Consider the following 15,410-nt stretch of genomic DNA (forward strand, 5'->3'; position numbering starts at 1 on the left):
CCGGTGGGCAGTATGGGGCATTTTTCTGGTGTCTCTTGGTTTTGCCGCAAAACAGCGGACGCACGCTGTAATTGCACTGAAGCGCAAATATTACTCCACCATTCGCTAGAATTTGAGGGATGAAGCTGTTGAGTTTGTGTCACTAGTGAATTTTATTTATTTTTTCGCGTCGAAGCTGGTGAACGACGTAATTTTCAGCATCAGATTATGTTAGAGGTAAGATGTAATTTTATCATACTAATATTATTATACAAGTTGCCTAATGTAGAACGCGTGGCAGTAATGAAATTCTGCTCATTCAATTCGGTTCCAGTTTTAATGTGCAATGTCAGTCGAGTTAGTGAACGCAAGACCTCCGGTCTAGATTGCATCCCATAGGTTCCTTCCAGAGTATGCCGATACAATAGCTCCATATTCAGCAATCATATACAACCCCTCACTCGACGAAAGATCCGTACCTAGAGATACTAATACTTAAGAAACTACACACGATTAACAAGCGGAGTTGTAGATCTATATCACTGACGTCGATCCGCTGTGGGGTTTTGGGACAAATACTGCGTTCAAACATTATGAATTACCTCGAACAAATCGATGAATTGACGAACAGTCAGCGAGGATACAGAAAATATCATTCTTGTGAAACACATTTAACTCTTTATTCACAGGAAGTAATGAGTGCTTTCGACAGGGGATCTCCTATACCATATTTCTAGATTTCCTAAAGGCTTTCAATACCGTTCCTGACAAGCGATTTGTAAACAAATTTCACGCCCATGGAGTATCTTCTCAGTTGTGTACTGGTTTCGTAATTTTCTGTGATATCTAGCGTTCGCCAAGAAAGTGTTACGGGTCCTCTACTGTTCCTAATCTATGTAAACCGTTGAGGAGACAATTTGAGCAGCCTCTTAGATTATATGAAGATGACGCTGTCATTTAACGTCTAGTAAAGTCATCAGAAAGTCCAAACCTATTGCAAAATGATTTAGACAGGATATCTGTATGGTGCGAAAAGTGGCAATTGTCTCTGAATAAAGAAAATGTAAGGTCATCTACATGAATATGAAAAGAAATCCGTTAATTTTCGGTTACATTGTGAAACATATAAATTTATAGGTTCTCAATTCAACTAAATACCAAGGAATTACAGTTGCGAACAAATTTAAATTGGAACTATCACAAAGATAATTTTGAGGGGAGGCTAACCAAAGACTGCTCTTTATTGGCAGAACACTTAGAAAATGCGACAGGTCTACTAAAGAGCTGCCTGCACACAGCTTGTCCGTCCTCTGCTACAGTATTTCTTTGAGAAATAGGATCTTTACCAGATAGGATAGACGGAGTACATCAAAAAAGTTCGAAGAAGGGCAGCTCGTTTTGTATTATCGCGAAATATGGGAGAGATTACCACGGATAAGATGCGCGAATTGGAGTAGCAATCATTAAAACAAACGCGTCTTTCGTTGCTGAGAGATCTTTCCTCGAAATTTGAATCACCTGCTTTCTCCTCCAAATGCAAAAATATTACGCTGACCCCCACCCACAAAGGGAGAAACGATTATCTCAATAAAATGAGAGAAATCAGAGCTCGTACTGAAAGAGTTGAGTGTTAGTTTTTCCCACAGGCTGTTCGAGAGTGGAATAGTAGAGAAATAGCTTGAAGGCGGTTCGATGAACCTTCTGCCAGACACGTAATTGTGAAATACAGAGTAGTCAACCAGATATAATAACTGTAGAGGTGTCGTCTTGGTTGGGGATCTTCTTTTAGCCATTTAAAACAAAACAAATGTCCAAATAAAAATTATATGCAGCTAGAACTTATTTCAAAACAATCGTAAGAGATTTATACCAATTTTAGCCTAAGTGTTCCGTTATAGACGCCGTTCCCTGGTGTAAAGATACGAACGCTTCTAGTAAAAATTCTTATCGGCGTTATGATCCACGCTCCAGGGCCTAGTACACTATAAGATAAAAAAAGGAAAGAATTATCCTGGGCATTTCCAGACACGTCTTCGCTGGTCACCGACACTCATCACTGATGATAATTGCCGGCCGCGGTGGCCGTGCGGTTCTGGCGCTGCAGTCTGGAACCGCGGGACTGCTACGGTCGCAGGTTCGAATCCTGCCTCGGGCATGGGTGTGTATGATGTCCTTAGGTTAGTTAGGTTTAAGTAGTTCCAAGTTCTAGGGGACTTATGACCTAAGATGTTGAGTCCCATAGTGCTCAGAGCCATTTTTTGAACTGATGACAATTCTACTCCAATCAATGGGATTCGAGGTCGGAGACGTGTCTGGAGAAGCCCCTCACAGCGGTCCGATACCAACCTGATTGTCGCACGCCATACGGCCCGATACCCTGGAGAAATGATCCGTGGCGCCATTTATTTTCATAGCAGGACCCCTTTGGTTGTCATCTGCGGCAGTCTTACAGCACGGCGGTACGTCGACAATATTCTACGCCTCTTTTCTTGCTCAGCATGGCAAGCCGTACTGGACTTACATTTCAGCAAGACAATGCTGTGGCCGAGTGCTTCTAGGAGCTTCAGTCCGGAACCGCGCTGCTGCTACGGTCGCAGGTTCGAATCCTGCCTCTGGCATGGATGTGTGTGATTCCCTTAGGTTAGTTAGGTTTAAGTAGTTCTAAGTCTAGGGGACTGATGACCACAGATGTTAAGTCCGATAGTGCTTAGAGCCATTTGAACCATTTTTGACAATGCCCGACCGCGCACGACAAGAGTTTCTACTGCCTGTGTTCACGCTGGCCAAACCCTACCATGGCCAGCAAGGTCGCCTGATTTCTCTCCAACTGAGAACGCTTGGAGCATCATTGGCAGGGCGCTCCAGCCAGATCGGGATTTTGACGATCTAACGCGCCAATTAGAGAGGACATCTAACTATCAATCAATGCCTAGCTGAAGTACTGCTCGCATAAGGGCTAGAGGTGGAGAAACGTGTAATTAGAATTATGTATTAATACCTTCGGCTGCTGACACCTGTTGATATATATCAACGCCTGTCAACAGCCGAGGGTATTAATATACAAGGTGGCCCATTGATCGTGACCGGGCCAAATATCTCACGAAATAAGTGTCAAACGAAAAAACTACAATGAACGAAACTCGTCTAGCTTGAAGGGGGAAACCAGATGGCGCCATGGTTGGCCCACTAGATGGCGCTGCCGTAGGTCAAACGGATATCAACTGCGTTTTTTTTAAATAGGAACCCCCATTTTTTATTATATATTTTGTAGTACGTAAAGAAATATGAATGTTTTAGTTGGACCACTTTTTTCGCTTTGTGATAGATGGCGCTGTAATAGTCACAAACATATAGCTCACAATTTTAGACGAACAGTTGGTAACACGTAGGTTTTTTAAATTAAAATACAGAACGTATGTACGTTTGATCATTTTATTTCGGTTGTTACAATGTGATACATGTACCTTTATGAACTTATCATTTCTGAGAATGCATGCTGTTACAGCGTGTTACCTGTAAATACCACATTAATGCAATAAATGCTCAAAATGATGTCCGTCACCCTCAATGCATTTGGCAATACGTGTAACGCCGCTTTACCTCCGAAGATGTCTCCCGCAGTCGGAGACGAAACGTTAGGAGACAGTTTTATACTTCGACCACGGCCTATCAGCCCGGAAGTTTTAAGTGAAGAATATTCTACTGTGTTTCTGTAAAATAGTTAACATATTTCTGTGACAACATTCAGATTTGATTTCATTAATGTAGAGGTACTTCGATACATCGATATGTATACATTGCAATGATATTATTGTTATGTGTATTATTTCTTTTGTCACTGTGATCATTGGCGTACTTGTAACTCTGATTTTTGGGCGCATAGGCGGTTATTAGAGAGTCAAGCTTTGGTCGCCATGTAGTTAGTTTATGAAATGTGAACTTTAACAGTGAGGAAGATATTTTCAAGCATGTTTTATATTGTGAAGTGATGTTTCGGAACGAGTTACGTGATATTGCAACAAAAGTAAGAAAAAAGTAGTGTAACTTAAATTCGGAGTGCTGATTACTTTTTTACATCACCAGTGTCCTAACTTGCAAAAGTTTAATCTTCAAGAATGGTTTATGAAACACATCTATAAAACTTTTGAATATCGCAGAATAACACCTAAGCCTCTTTGCATCCGAGCTTGGAATCATCACTACCTAGATTTTCGACGATTGAGCCATGAGTTCACAACGAGACCAGCGTGGGAAACACGAAAAGATGAGTGCCTAGTTTATCCATTATTTCAAGAAATGACTCTATTAACTGTGCTCCCTGCCACATAATATAACTTTGTTGTTGCCCGAAAATGCAATATTTAGCAACGTGAGCAACACTACAATCGTAATTAATTTTGACCTTTGTTGTGGTAGGGTTGTTAGAATCGGCACACCGTTTTAATCTGCCAGGAAGTTTCAAAGCATTGTGTGTTCAAACCAACCTTCGGGTTTACTTTAACGGAGGTTACTGTCCGGATGGCTACAGTAGTTTGTGCTTTGCCTCTAATGAAGTCGCCGGAAAGGTAAGCCGCGACCTTGTTTCCGCCTTTCCTCGAGCGCCTCGCGGGTCGGATGTCGTAAGGCGGCAGCTGTGCAGCACTGTGCGGCGACTGCGCGCCGGCGCGCGTCGCGGTCGATACGTCAGCAGCTGCGCAGCGCGGCGAGGAGGGGAGGTGTGCGGCTCAGAGCCAGTGCGGACGTCCGCGCGAAAAGTTCGCCAGCTGAGCACGACGGCGACCGACGGCGGCGCGCGAGAGCAACACGCAGCAGCAGCCGGCAGGGACGCCGCACCGAACGGCGCGGAAACTGCGACTCGGCTCAGGTGAGCAGTCGGTCGGGCTGGCACGCGCCCACGAAAAGCTCCGCAAATACAGCCGGCAGCGCTCCAAGCACGCGCTCGGCTGCTATAACTGCGCCGCGTCGCACTGTGATAGCGGCGAGCATATCTCAGAGCGACGTCCCCGAGGGCTTTGTTGTGCCTAATCCACCGGCGTCGTATATACGTCTCCAGAGATACTGTTGCACACCATTCTGTATCGACCACGTTGATATTGTTTCACAGCACAGTGCTGACAACTGCATCTCTATGTATAGTTGTGTGCATTATGAATTAGTCTAACACCTGTCTTATGTTTTTCATCTACATCTTACACCGTAAGTACCATACTACATATTCCGCCTTGACTATCATTGCCTTTATTTATCTCACAAGCGTAATTTCGACGTGTGTGCCATTTTCAAGTGATAACTCTGGAAGAAGTGCTTCGGCAAGTACATTTTCTTCGTACCAGCCATATTCGCACGTTTCACTTCATCTACTTAAGAACAAGTAGTTCTCGTCATCTGTTTAAAAATAACACTTGATACAATAAATCCTATCGAATCAGCGTAAACGCTGCGCCCCTTTAACTGTTATTTGTCACTTTATTTTTTATTTTATTTTTTTTTTTATTTTTTAGTAACTTTGGTTCGTGCGAATGCAGCCATCTCCGCAGTGGAAAGAAAGACGTTATGACAGTGTGTTTGAGGCGACTTTGGTGTCAGTAATGACGGTACGAATGTAAGAACAAGAGACAGACAGTCGCCGAACGGAGAAAAGTCTCTGATCTGGCCTGTTATCGAACTCGGGCCCATTTGGTTAGCAATATGTCGTGCTGCCCTTGCAGCTACCGAGGCGGGCGACTTCGGTTTTTCTTAGGTGTTACAGATTGAGCAAATCTTGTGAAAATGCTTCCACACGACGACTTCTTCTTAATAGTAAAGGATATGTATCGAAACGGTTCATATCCAGTTAACACTTGGAAATAGTTGTTGTTGTAGTCTTCAGTCCTGAGACTGGTTTGATGCAGCTCTCCATGCGTACCTCAGCGATACAGATAGCCGTACCGTAGGTGCAACCACAACGGAGGGGTATCTGTTGAAGAGGCCAGACAAACGCGTGGTTCCTGAAGATGGGCAGCAGCCTTTTCAGTAGTTGCAGGGGCAACAGTCTGGATGATTGACTGATCTGGCCTTTTAACACTAACCAAAACGGCCTTGCTGTGCTGGTACTGCGAACGGCTGAAAGCAAGGGGAAACTATGGCCGTAATTTTTCCCGAAGGCATGCAGCTTGGAAATAGTACACACACGAAAATCGTGATTGTGAAATAAATGACTGAAGTGACTGTCCAGACGGACTGTGGTGTCGTTTCTGAAATACCACTAAACCCCACCCCCTGATTCTGTAAAGACTTGAACTCCCATGTACAAAACAGCTTCAAATGTTCCATTACTTTACAAATGAAATAATGCGTTAAGTATTTGAAGTTAAACATGTAAGCGAGAAGAGGTTTAGAAAAGGTTTGAAATTATGTTTAAAGTTTGTTGGAAGCCGGTATGTGCTCTCATTATCGAACAACGGATGGGTACCGTCTGAGTAATTTGCACTCCACTCTAAGCAAAAGTTAATTTTCCACACTTTTCAATGTTTATGACGCCGTACCTCCTGAATCATGTCTCGTTCAGTGATATAATTTTGCAGGATCATTTAGTGATACATGTGGATACTATCTGAAAATGTGTCGCGAGAAGAGATAGTTCTAATAATTTATAACCTCTGCCTGATACTGAAGGTTTACTGCATTAAGTAGCGAAAATGAAATGAGGCACATACTTTACTCCTTTCATTATTTTGTGGAGGGAGTCAGCGATAAAAAGTTTCTGAGAGGTTGGAAATTACGTGTAAAGTTTGTTGAAAGTCCCTAAGTGCTCTCATTCTCAAATACTGGATGAATATATATTGGGTAATTAGCGCGCCTTGAGTTACGTTACCTTAAGACATATTACAGTCGATAACCGTAAAACTTGTTTTACTGTGTTAAACCTTTAACATGGGATTACAAGTCTCAATGCGCAATTAAAATTTTTAAAATTTGGTGCGTAATTATATGAAATATTGAAAAATGAATTTTCTGTTGCCTCTGGAAACCTTAGATAGGCAACCTGCAACTGGCGTTAGGTACGATGAAGCGGATTAGCCATTTAGTAATATGGACTGCAGATCTAAAGTAAACAAAAAATAAGCCACCGAACGTTGTGTGGTGGAAGGTGCATAGGGTAAAAATTATTAATGCTGTCTCCCCAACCCTCTGGAAACTTTTGGCAGTAGTTGTACGATATACATGATGTCCCAGGAGGAAAGGTCATTACTCAGGTACAACACAGAGACGACTATTCGAAGCAGAGAAGTTTAATAAAAATGGGCATTAGAACGCGTTCTTAAAGAACTATGATCAGTACTTCATCTTCGATGCTGTGAAACAAATCTCTCCTACTCCATGCTGTTTGCTCTCCATATTTCTGGAGGAGATAATAGTCGTCTAATAGACATGGACTGTCACTTGTTCAGAAGACGACTTGTGTTTTCTGAGTAGCGAAGACGAACAAGCCCTCATAGCTCTTAAGGCATCTCTTTGGAGCCCAGTATTTACTGGATACTTTTTTTCTTTTTTTGGTCCATACTACACCCTCAAAAAATATGGAAACCAAGGTGCTTGCTGTAGAACAGATTTGATTCACAGTATCGAAGATGCAGTGCTCACAGCCATTAAGTTATGTATTTTAGAGCCCATGTTTACTACACCTCCAATGCCTGAATTTTGACTATTCCTCTTAGAACACCTACATACACCACAATTTTCATCAGAGCTTTGTCTGTTAGGTAAAACAGCTTTTCTGAATTTGTCTTGCAGCTATACTTAGTTCTAACGAAAGGTGTGTTAAATAAATATGGAGCAAACTTGGACCTCTAAGCTACAGATAAATCTGTTATCCTAAATTCTGCTATCGCAGATTTAACGAATAATTTCTTGAAATATTCAAATATCTGTGATGACTGACTTCCGTTATGAAATTCTATTGTCTTCGAAGCGCTATATTTTCATCATCATGTGGGTTAGGTTAAAGGTAGCGCAATGCCAGAAAACAACTCTGACGTCCCGTCAATGCTGAGACTGAGACTGGACGCTTGCGCAGCTGGAGAATATAAGAGGGAAGTATTCGAAGTTTTATTATTGAATTATCTACAGAAATGGCCTGAAATGAATACCGGAAAACATGGAAAACCTACTTTAGGATGGCTACCCGGGTCCAGCATTCCAGCCAGTGAAGCGCCTAGCTCGGAAGCAGTAGAAGGCAGAAACATTGAGTTTTAAGAGCCCGTCGACGACTAATACAGTACAGTCGGATTGCAAGGATGGACAAGGAAGGAACTAATCAGGTATAAATCTTAAAAGATTTAGAAAAACTACAGGTAACGTAACGACTAACGGCTAGGGGGTGTTTAGAACCCTGCTCTTTCCAGTTGTGTGTCCATTGTTTAATATTTCGCTCTGTACGTCATATTTTTTCTGCTTACTATTTTTTCGGGCTGTTTGGCATTACTTTTCAAAATCACTCGTAAAGGATGACCAAAGGTTTTCGTTATAAGGCCACAGTAGCCCGTTGCATGCATGTCGGTGCTTACACACCCGCTTCGGAGTCGCTGTGGGGTTCATATAAGCTGGAGCAACGCCCTCAAACGTGTAGATTTTTTTTTTCTCCATGGTGGGCAGTACCAGTCTCAAAAGCTTGTAATGGTCTTTCAGGGTAGGTTGCGCTGAGAAATTATTGTTAAAACAAAGATTCGATACCTAGCGCCATTTCCCAATCAGTTAGCATTGAAGTTATCCAATCAAGGCGTTTCACGCGCAAATTCAAGCAGCCCGCCGGATACAATTACTGTCAGTCGTTCCCATAGCATAGATGACAGTGCGGGCGAGACTGCTCACTTTTGGCTGGAGTGCGATCCCTATTACCGTCCTATGTCCCGTTTTTGTACCGCATTCTTGTTGGTTTGGACAATACCGTCTCTGGCGGGTCTCTTGAATTCGCGCGCGCTACGGCCTGATTGGCTAACTTCAATGTTTATTAACTCACAACGCATCGATTTTTTTCTGAACAATTATTCTTCAGCACAACCCAACCTGCACCATTGGGTCCCGGGTTCGATTCTCAGCCTGGGGACTGGTGTTTATGTTGTCCTCATCATTTCATCACCATCATCATCATTCGTGACAGTTGCTAGATTGGACTGTGAAAAAACTGGGCTGTGTAAAAACTGGGACTTTGAACGGGTGCTGACGACTGCGCAGTTGAGATCCTCACAAACCAAACATCATCATCATGACAATCCACCTCTACTACACTTTTATAAGTGTTTCAAACTGTTTCTGACCATTCAGGATGTAACATGGTTCAATTTTCGGCAGCGGCAGTGCATCGTGTATAGATATTATTTCAGCCTGCCACAACCAGTAGATGATGCTACATGTAGCCTAGAAAAGACTGCAATTATTTCAGTCACCCTGTCGATGGGGGTGTAACAACAGAAAGCTGTCGTGGTACTGTGAAAGAAAAGTGGGCGGTTACACGTTGCTGTGAACGTCAATAACAATTACTTTTAGGCCTATCACAAAATATTCGCAGTAACAATATGACACCTTGGTTGTGACATATTCTGTATTTGCAGTGAGTCTTTAATTCGACCACAGCTGTTTCGTTTTATTTTAAAGTATTGTCGGCGTAAATTGTCTTCGTACATCCATGCTGTGTCCTCTAATAGACACTGGCCTCACTTTTAAATTTATGCGTATTTGCTCGTGTTTTAGGATTGTGTCTCACCCAGTAAAATAACGTAAACACGTTGTCTACTTGAAGTGCAGTGTAGTGCCATATGCAACAAAAGCTTATTCTAGTATCTAACACTCAAAACTAAGCGATGTGTCGATATAAGAACTTGACCACTGACGACAGGTTGGATTAACGAGAATCATATTTGGTCGAATTAGAAGTTTTGTCCCGTTGCAAAAAATATCGTAAGCAAGAAAAAATTGATGTCATTAGTTTTTTGTCATTAACGGTCTGGATCACAGCCATATTCAATTGCTGCCACAGTTTGCCGTGTGCTCTTCTACTGATGCTTTTGGTATGTGTATAACTGTGTTCTGCCAACCGGTGTGGACGGCTGCGACGAGTGTGCGTTAGGTCTGACTTTGGGAGCTTAGCAGCAAAGATACTGCCATGAAAGTGAAGGCACAGGATGAAACCAAGTGCCAGGGAACAGCAGCGTGCTGTCAGAAAGAGCCAGCGAGCTCCCCACCCGACGGCTGCAGCATCATCAATAACTCATCACGCTCTACCGCACAGTTTGTCTTAATGAGACAGTCAAACCACTGAACTGCGTCTCTGTTTAGTCTTGTAGCCGGGAAAGTCTAGCTCAGTTTAGCCACCAGCCCGACACTATGAAAGCAAAAAATCACTCGCAAATAACATTAAGCCTGTCAATTGTGAAAATACCTGAGTCTCACTATCAAGTCATGGTACCGCTGACTTGTACACAGACGTACAGTAATTTTATACCGTTAATCCCAATAAACCAGTGAGATAATATAGTCAGCTGTGGTAGCACTTTTTTCTCTTCAACTTTCCTGTTTCACCATTTCATTGAGCAGCGGATGATGATCTGTTTTCCTGTCCTACTCCCTACTACATTTGCAATTATGCCTTCCCCTATAATTCCTATAGTTACTACTCTGTCTTTCAAACCCAGCGAAGTGGAGCTGAAAAGGTACTACGTCAGTAGTATCCGTAGAATGGAAGCGGCGCGAATGGAACTTCGCCCGTGAAGTGAACGAGGTACTGTTGGAAATAAACTCAACTGAAATTCAGTTGACGGGATACCGATGGCCAATAGAACTGCATCCGAAATAAAACTAGTTTACTAGTAGAAAGAATAAATTTCAACGTGTAATGAGTAGTGACGCAAATGTTTTCTGTTGAGTATTTCATGATAAATATCCCTTTTTTCTTGTATTATATAGGTGGAAGCTCAAGGAGAAGCAATATGCTTTCCACCATTTCATAAAATGTTTTCACATTAAATATGATTGCACCTCCAGCGTCACACACTGAGAGGCAACAATTACCACAAATATACGAAAAAGCAAACGGATGTCCTTTTTCGACAGAAAGCACTCACCTAACACATTCTTTACTATTCCTGTTTATGAATATTGAACCAATACTGCCACTACATAGGTTTAATTTCCAGTCACAACTGATGAAGTCTGAATTTCCTTTACCTACCTGAAAAATAACGACAAATTACGCTGCTATCTGGAAAGAAAAGTCGAATTAAGCAATGCGGTGATCCGATTTGAGGTAAGTACATCCACTTTCTCATCAAGCCAAAATCATTCATTTGTATGTAAATGAAATTTTTCAAAAGAGCTGGCTGCAATCTGGTAAATAAACAGATGTGGCTCCTCAGTAACGTATAGTGTGTGACAGTCTCCAATATAATACAAAAACCTCCACTCTCCTTACAAGCTCAAAAAAAATCATAAATTGATAATACATTTTTATAACGTCGCCGATACTCGAAAATTAAACTCCCCGAATTTCTTCTCTGTATCTCCATCGCTCACGGTCAGACGGCAAAGTCTTTCTTTCAATAGCGTACAACAGCAGTTGTTTAGCGGCATGAAAATAAAACGATAACTAACTTCCATTCTCTTAATTCCTACCTAGTTTAAAAAACCCTGTAACTTAAATTATAATTCCTTTTGTCTGCTGAGTAGATATCTGCATCTCTAACGGAAGAACACACACAGGTTACGAATGAAACTCGCTAACTCTCACAAAGAAACCTACACTTAAGTGTTACTTTACAGAGCAGCGGTTAGCAGTAACGACTTGCATTCGCGAGAACGGCGGTCATCAACAACAACAGGAATTAATCTTACCCAAGACTACGCCGTCTTCAAGTATGTCAAATTTGGTCTTTCCTCCTTTCTACTGTGTTCTTCTGCTACTTTTCCCCATGCATTGGTAATTATAGTTTATTTTTTATAAGTATTACCGGCCTTTCTTTCTACTTGATTCAATAATTTCATCGGATGTACTTCACTTTTGTCTCACAATGTTCTTCAGTCGTAACCAGAGTCTTGTATCTTCATTTCGGATGCAATCAACTTTTGTGTACCATAAAATCGAACACAGAAAATCATTCCTGCTTCCTGAATTTGTCACCGGCCGGTGTGGCCGAGCGGTTCTAGGCGCATCAATCTGGAACCGCGCGACCGCTACGGTCGCAGGTTCGAATCCTGTCTCGGGCATGGATGTGTGTGATGTCCTTAGGTTAGTTAGGTTTAAATAGTTCTAAGTTCTAGGGGACTGATGACCTCAGATGTTAAGTCCCATAGTGCTCAGAGCCATTTGAACCATTTGAACCTGAATTTGTCGTTTTTTTCTGTCGTGATCCAACACACTGCTCCATACAGGACTGTACAAATAACTATGGTTGTATAAAACTGCCACTTACTAAACAATGTCTTTGCCATCTACGTTTCTTGCAGTTGTGCCAAATAAACTTCATAACGACTAAATTTTGGAATCGTCCAAACACAAACTATAATCACGGTTTTGAAAAATATTAAGCTGTTGACCATATTTGTCTTCTCTTAGGAGCTTTGCTCTTGTAAACGTTTTCCGATAAATGGTTGTGTCTTAGGTCTATGCACAGCTGTTCCAACAACATACGTTATTGTTATTAAATGCAGCCGAGCACTGAATTCCGTGAATCATCATCTGACTTTTATGATTATTTGCTCGTAAGTAAAAAATAAATTCATATGTGATAACTCCTTTCTGCATTTCATAACCTAGTGTATTTTCCAATGACGAATGATGAGCAGATAATGGACATTTTTGTGTGGCACCATGGTTTAAAAGTATTATATTGCTCTTTTTTGGTCGATTAACTCCGATTCAATGTACATATTTAATGGTAGAGGTGTTTAACACAATTTAGCAGGTTGACTGGGACTCCTTTCCATTCCTTAATTTACCTTTTTTATGTTATTTTGATGAATTTTTTGTGTGTTCCATATATTCTGTTACACAGAATATAATCTGTTCATGATCTTCTTTCAAAAAGTGTAGTTGTTCGTTTAATAACAGCATAACTAATATACCAATACTTTCGTTAATGTTTTGACTTGGATTCTGAACCTCGCCTTAAGAAGGCCGGTATTTCGGCAATTCTACAATTATTTGTGTTTCCTTTATTAAACATTTTTACAACTCCAGCTGTCAGTCATGGTGGTCTGATGGAGCTGCCTTCTGTAACAACAGTAAAAAAAAAAACTGAGTAGAGGACTCAACGACCAACTTCAATGGGTGTCAAGTGATGTTCGCTCAGACCAAATTCAACGAACAAAAGATAAATAAAGAAATAAATGAAAACAGTATTCAGGTTCAAATGGCTCTGAGCACTATGGAACTTAACATCTGAGGTCATCAGTCCCCTAGAACTTAGAACTACTTAAACCTAACTAACCTAAGGACATCACACACATCCATGCCCGAGACAGGATTCGAACCTGCGACCGTAGCGGTCGCGCGACCGAACTCGGTCGGACCACGACTTTTTCTGTCTGCGTTTTAACGCAGGCTTCACATCTCAACGACGCAATAGTCAGCAGAAATCACACTTGATCAGGATTCCAAGTTAAGCTGTAGGTCCCCTTTCCCCGTTTGTATTACTGCAGTAGATTAGGGACACAAAAGTAACCGAAGTGCGTCGAATAGAAAGACTTGCACAGACCATTGAGCCATACGAATATTATTGTAACTATGGCTTCACTCCAGTCACCTAGTATAACAACCAGGGTAGCTTTAGATGGGAATATTTTCGGTTAGGCTTTACCATGACTGTTATTGAAACAACAAGTTTACTGTTACCAGTCACTGTTTATTCATCTCCACGACGCGTTTCAAAAAATGGTTCAAATGGCTCTGAGCACTATGGGACTCAACTGCTGAGGTCATAAGTCCCCTAGAACTTAGAACTACTTAAACCTAACTAACCTAAGGACATCACACACATCCATGCCCGAGGCAGGATTCGAACCTGCAACCGTAGCGGTCGCGCGGTTCCAGACTGTAGCGCCTAGAACCGCTCGGCCACACCGGCCGGCACGCGTTTCAAAGGTTTTAACCTCGATCATCAGGTGATTTATATTTGTTAGTATAAAGTGGTTGTGTATGTATGTGTGTGTGTGTCTGTGTGTGTGTGTGTGTGTGTGTGTGTGTGTTGTGTTACGATTTTTCGGAGGAACCTATGGCACTGTCTAGTGGAGAAACAAAGCACGATATCAGAACATGGTTTCGGGTTTCTTTCGACAAAAAAATAAACGTACATATAACGGTAAAAATAAAATAAGTAAAATAGAGTACCTCCAGTGGTTACAGGTTCCTTTCACTGTCGTAACATATCACTTGTATACTGTCATATTTTGTAAACAAATATGGCGTCTGGAAATATTAGGTGCAAGGATCATATAGCGGAAGAGAAACATTATCACAAGGTACAGTGAATATACATCGTAACAACATTATTACGGAATAAGTTATAAAGGATTTTGGAGATCTTTATTTTGAGGTGTTGAAAACATGCGTTGGAACAAACGACTTGAAATATTTGTTCCAATGCATGTATTCAACACCTGTTTCTGTCCCAGACTAATAAACAAGTTGGTGCTTATTTGACGCTCTTAACGCTAATGAACGGCTTAGATGTGTAGTTTACAACAGGTCGGAGCTGCTGCTGAGTTCAGCGACCCACCGCAATGTCGTGGGAGTACGGAACTCCGACTGCTGCAGATAAATGGAACCACTGTGACGGGGCTGACCTTATGGCGCGATTAGATCGATAAGAAGGCCCATTGCGTAATTTACTTCAGCCGGCGTAACGACCGTAACCCCAAAAACTCTTCGCGCAGTTATATGAGGTGCACAGAAGTTAACCGATGTCGTGAAGATGGCATACTTTATCGTCCTGTCTTATTTGTCCAGTTACACAGACTAGAAGGACAAATTAGGAGCGTGCGGGAACATTTTATTTCTACCTCACAAAATAGGAAAAAAACCGGGACATATTTAAGTACACGGGAGTGGAGTACGTTACAAAAATTTATTAGCACGGAATTGTTAAAGGACGCATAAGATTTTGAGATATTAGTCGCTTGAGACGGCCGATCAGCAATAATAAAAATTGTATTTAAGAAACGAACATTTTAAAGAGCATGAACCACGTGTAGATTTCATAATAGCGGACGAAATCTTACAGACTTCGAAAGAGTTTAAAAACAATAAGTCTCCGGGATCTATTATTAACATGGAACTAATCAAATACTGAGTTATCCGCGACTTTGAAAGGCTTCGTTCAATATTAATACACCGGTCAGTTCGTTATTAGGATAACAGTCATTTCACAAGACTTTCAGCAAATGTGACTGCATCGACAATA

At 41.6% G+C, this 15,410-nt stretch overlaps 1 protein-coding gene across 1 annotated transcript in view; it reads left to right on the forward strand.

Annotated features, from left to right (window-relative positions):
- Positions 1 to 4,715: 4,715 nt before the first annotated feature.
- The window catches only part of LOC126199211 (uncharacterized), a 253,999-nt gene continuing 243,304 nt past the window's right edge, over positions 4,716 to 15,410 (forward strand). Inside the window, exon 1 of the mRNA XM_049935990.1 lies at positions 4,716 to 4,843. The gene's annotated coding sequence lies outside the window, so the exon portion shown is untranslated. The remainder of the gene's footprint in view (positions 4,844 to 15,410) is intronic.

This window comes from Schistocerca nitens, chromosome 8 (assembly GCF_023898315.1).
Source record: "Schistocerca nitens isolate TAMUIC-IGC-003100 chromosome 8, iqSchNite1.1, whole genome shotgun sequence".
Taxonomy (NCBI): domain Eukaryota; kingdom Metazoa; phylum Arthropoda; class Insecta; order Orthoptera; family Acrididae; genus Schistocerca; species Schistocerca nitens.